This window comes from Octopus bimaculoides, chromosome 10, assembly GCF_001194135.2.
Source record: "Octopus bimaculoides isolate UCB-OBI-ISO-001 chromosome 10, ASM119413v2, whole genome shotgun sequence".
Taxonomy (NCBI): domain Eukaryota; kingdom Metazoa; phylum Mollusca; class Cephalopoda; order Octopoda; family Octopodidae; genus Octopus; species Octopus bimaculoides.
The window spans coordinates 87,369,716-87,375,513 of NC_068990.1; positions in this window are offsets into that span (position 1 = coordinate 87,369,716).

A 5,798-nucleotide genomic window follows, 5' to 3' on the forward strand; every position below is an offset into this window, starting at 1 on the left:
ACACACACACACACACACACACACACACACACATATATATATATATATATATTCACATATATGTGTATATATGAATATAACCACCATACGTCATTTTCCTGTCACCATCTTCGAAGTAACAATCAATTCATTCATTGTAAAAATTGATATGAATTCTAAAAAAAGTATGCATGCCACGTACATTATATTACAGAAATAATTGATATATAGATAGATTTCAGTGTGAAAATTATATACAACATGCACATTATACATTTATAAATATATATTAATAAAAAAGAAATGCATATGAATGTCTAATACAAAGATAAGACAATGATATAGTACATAATGCCACATACACTATACATACAGTAGTTAATAGATGTTGTCCGCATATCATATACGATATACATTAAATTCGATATCATATAACTGAATATAGCAATATAGTTTAATAAAATCTAGCCTAATATTTCATTTATACCACGTATCACGCATACATATCAGTATGCTCACCATACATAATGCTTACACTGTGTGGAAAATATAAAGAATCGTTATTGTAACCATGTCGCCAGCTTTAAGAGAATCAATAAGAGACATTCAACATCTTTGGCCGATTTTGTATAGCGACTGAAGGAGGATAAAATTAAGTACAGCATAACTTGGTCCATAGTAAGGTACGCGAAATCATACAATATCATTTCCAGAAGATGCCGACTCTACCCCGAGGAATCCCTGTCTATTCTGTGGACCATTAAGATCATTAATAGAATTTAGCCACAAAACACGAATAAAGCAAAAAACTGTTTTCAGTCTTTAAGGAAGCTGACAAATGCAAAAAGTCATAATACCTAACAACTATGAAGAAAAAGAAGAAACAACAAAAGCTGTAAAACAACTGAAATCCAAACTAAAACTGGAACAGCAACGGATCATGATAAAACGATGGCAAGAAAGGCCTCTTCATGGCAAATACTGGGTTAAACTAAACGCAAAAGAAATAGACAAAGCAAAATCCCAGGACTCAAGGCAGAGACTGAAGGATTTTTAATTGCAGCATAAGACCAAATCATCCCCACCAGAAATTACCCAAAACATATAAGAAAAAGAAACATAACAAGTAACTGCAGAATATGTGGAGATGGACAAGAAACAATAAACCATATTGTCTCTGGCTACCCAGTGCTAGCTAAGAAGGAATATATTCACAGACACGACAGAGCTGGGACCTACATACACTGGAAACTATGCCAACACTATGGGATAACAACAGAAAAAAAAGATGGTATAGGCACACGCCAGAAAAGGTCACAGAAAATAAGAACGCAACCATACTCTGGGATATGCCAATACACACAGATATAAAAATTAAGGTCAACAAGTTGAGTATAGTTGTTAGGGCTCACCAAGAAAAATGCTTTCTATTCGATGTATCAATACCAACAGATGACAATGTTTCTCTAAAAGAAACGGAGAAACTTTCAAAATACAAAACCTGGAAATAGAGGTGATTCGGATGTGGAGTCTAAAAACAGAAACAATTCCTATCATAATAGGCGCATTAGGTGTGATAAAAAAATATTCAGACAAATACATAACAAAAACACCAGGACTAACAAATATATATAACGTACAGAAAATAGCACTACTGGGCACCGCACACATCCTACGTAAAACACTTTCAATACAGTAAAAATAAGAGCCTCACAACAGACCACAGCACATACCCAAGGCACACAGAGCTCGGTAGAGAAGTGAAAGCACGTGATAAAAATAAGACTACTGAATGGTGATGATGATGATGATGATGATGATGATGACGATGATGATGACGATGATGATAATTCTTTATTGGCAACAAATAATGATAATAGTTTTTTTGCTACTGCCACAAAGACACTAGATTAAATAATAATAATAAAAAACCCGTATCCCTACAGAGGATTCAAGGTGTATGAATGTATGAAAATGGATAAAAACTACTGGTGGAGGCAAAGGTGTTATACAACGTATGTAGCGACGCTACTTCGGCTGCCGGCATTTTATTCTACTATTGTCACATATGTTGTTTTGACTAACGAGGAATTGCTATTGTTTGACGGCCTCACTGGACGGTTCTGTACAAAAAGATGAAATCATTTTGTCAGCTTCTTTTTTTTTTTCGGATCGGGATGAAATATTGAATTTTTCTGACCATAGGATACTGTTATAAGGACGTGGTACAAAACGTCTGACAGAAAAGAAAATCACATGATTGCGTTAGTGATTTTTTTCAGTCAATCAAATCGTTTCCTTTCCGTACCAACATTTTCCCTCAGAACTTATTTTGAAGCCATAGATCTCGTAGATTTGTTTTTGTTTTTTTTGCATCAAGCTACAAGTTTCGTAAGTACCAGTCTGCTTCAGGCTGGCCTTTCAGACAAAAAGGACAATTATCTCATGCACATTCTCAGTCCTTCTCACTCGCTTGAATTGCCATCACTGGATTGCACAGAACACACATAGACGTATGCACATGAGAAGTTGTTCTCACGCATTCGACCTGTTATTATCGTAACAAACAGCGGAAGAGCGTTCTCACAAATAAATGATTTTACTCTCAGGCTTACATAATACAGGCATACACACACATACACACTCATACATTTACACATGCATACACACATACACACACATAAGGCGGCGAGCTGGCAGAAACGTTAGCACGCCGGGCGAAATGCTTAGCGGTATATTACGTTCTGAGTTCAAATTCTGCCGAGGTCGACTTTGCCTTTCATCCTTTCGGAGTCGATTAAATAAGTACCAGTTACGCACTGGGGTCGGTATAATCGACTTAATCCGTTTGTCTGTCCTTGTTTGTCCCCTCTGTGTGTAGCCCCTTGTGGGTAGTAAAGAAATAACACACATACGTACACATGCATACCAATACAGAGACGCAACATGTAAAAGATTAGTCATTTCAAATATATTTTTAGCAACAACGAATCAGATTTACTTTAAAATGTTTGCCTGATTCATGTTTATTCTTTTATGAACATTTCGTATAATAAACTCTGTCGATTATCATGGACTGTGTATGTAAATATTATTCATGTGATCATTTTTGCTACTTTATTTAATGCTGCCGTTTTGTAATGCGCTGTTTACAGCTGTTTGCTGTATAGCAATTTTGATCTCTTTAATCTTCATTCATTCTAATAAAAAAATAATAATTGTTGTCATAACTCCAGAACTATTTTTATTCTTCTATTCTTCCTCTTACTGTTACGTGTATATGGTCACATATGTACATATACACGTATACGTACACACACACACACACACACACACACACACACACACACACACACACACACACACACGCATATATACACGTATACGTACATATATATATATTCTAGTCTTTTATTCTTTTACTTGTTTCAGTCATTTGACTGCGGCCATGCTGTAGCACTACCTTTAGTCGAGCAAATCGGCCCCAGGACTTATTCTGTGTAAGCCAAGTAATTATTCTATCGGGCTCTTTTGCAGAACCGCTAAGTTACGGGGACGTAAACATACCAACATTGGTTGCGAAGCGATGGTAGAATGACAAACACTGACACAAGAGATCTGCCAAACCATTTGGCACATCGAAACGTTCGTAAATGACTCATTATATAATCTCCACATAATTAAATCAATGGCTAACTAGCCCAGTTGACTTGCTTCTTCTTGTGTTTGTTTCTCCATTCTCCACATAATTATATACATACATATACATATATATATATATATATATATATATATATATATATACGACAGGCTTCTTTCAGTTTCTGTCTACCAAATCCACTCACATGGCTTTGGTAGGTCCGAGGCTATAGTAGAAGACACTCGCCCAAGGTTCCACACCGTGGGACTGAACCACGTGGTTCACAAACCCGGAACCATGTGGTTGGGAAGCAAGCTTCTAACCACACAGCCACTCCTGTGCCTATATAGCATCATAGCCATGTGTCAAGACGAATTCTTTAGGGTTTGAATTATTCCCCTCTGGAAACGTGTGTTTCAGTTATCATCCTTAAACAACTCGTATTCAGGGACATTTTGAGATGGATATGCTACTCGGCCCGAGGAAAAGTATAACTGGGTCCCACCTGCAAGGTCCTCTGCTGTTTATTTTGATATGGGGTTACCATGTCGTGAACATACGGTTGTAATGCATGTGCCTGATGTACCCTTATCAGACGGGGAGCTATGATGGGTATATTGGACTTCGTATATTTGAACCCCGGAGTCACTTTGATGGCGGCATACGCTGCTCTCTCACTGAATAACAACAACAATAACAGTTCGTTTTACTATTGGCACAAGGCCTGGAATTTGCGGGGAAGTGGGTTAGCCGATTCAATCGAACCCAGTGTCCACTACTACCTATTTTATCGACCTCGAAGTGTAATGAAAGGCAAAGTCGACCTTGGTGGAATTTGAATTCAGAACGTAAAAACGGTCAAAATCATCATCATTACCATTACCACCACCACCACCACCACCACCACCACCACCACCACCACCACCACTACATCGTCGTCGTCGTCGTCATCATCTTTATTATTCCTTTAGTTCAGCTCCAGGTTTTGGCCGGGTACATACTCGCTACCCTCCATCACGTCATATGGCATCGGGCAAAGGAAACGTTACACATGATGTTGGCAGGTATAAGCAATGTTGATTTCTCTCAAAGATTATAATATTAGGCTTTATATTTATATTTCGCTCGTTGATGTGTGTATTTGTAAGGTTGTCAGGAATGGAGCTCTTGGCATCATTCCGAACCAGTTTGAATGACTATTAATTACTTGCGTTACTATTGGTACAACTTTCGTTAGTGTGTTCCATATTCGCGAGATTTCCAATCGGAGATCCGAATATTTATCGATTTTTCTTAGCTTCTTTTTAGATTTATTATTGCCGCATGGGATGTCTACAAATATAATGTAAGGCTTTGAAAGCATCCTCCTCCTCCTCCTGCGTTTTATCATCATCATCATCATTATTATTATTATTATTGTATTTTGAATTTTGCTTTGTATTTGTACAATTTGGCTCCAGGTTTCACCCAGGGACCTCAAGAACAAGTTAGAAGTTCATGCTGGTGTTATTCCTAGGATGTCATATATTTGGTTTTGCACATAGTATTGTTCTAGAGAATGTTTAAGAAAACATAAGACAAATATGAGTTTGTCTTAAAATTTGAGATTACATAGAGATTATTTTACGTAGGATACGGGCAGTTCCCATGAGTACTATCTTTTGAATTTCTTCCATTTTGGGGTTTCCTGGTATCTGAGCTAGGTAGCAATCAGCTCCTTTTGCTATCATTCTTAGGGCACCTATGACAACAGGTATTGCTTTAGTCTTGAGGTTCCACATTTTGCCAATTTCTATTTCAAGATCTTTATACTTGCTCAGTGAGATGTGATGTCACTTATTGTTATTATTATTATTATTATTATTATTATTATTATTATTATTATTATTATTATTAACATTATTATTATTGTACTTGTTGCTAGAGGTCTACCAGCTATCTACTTCCTGTAAATTAAGACGATATGTTGTTTTTAAGTCTCGAGGACTTTGCGGAGACTCCTTGCGTTGCCAAGCAATGATGCTTTCTGGATATGCTCTATTTTCCTTTTTATGCATTTTTGAACCACTTTTTTTTTGCTTACTGTACCTAAAGAACCAGCAACTATTGGCACAATATACACATCTTCTTCTTCTTCTTCTTCTTCTTCTTCTTCTTCTTCTTCTTCTTCCTTCTTCTC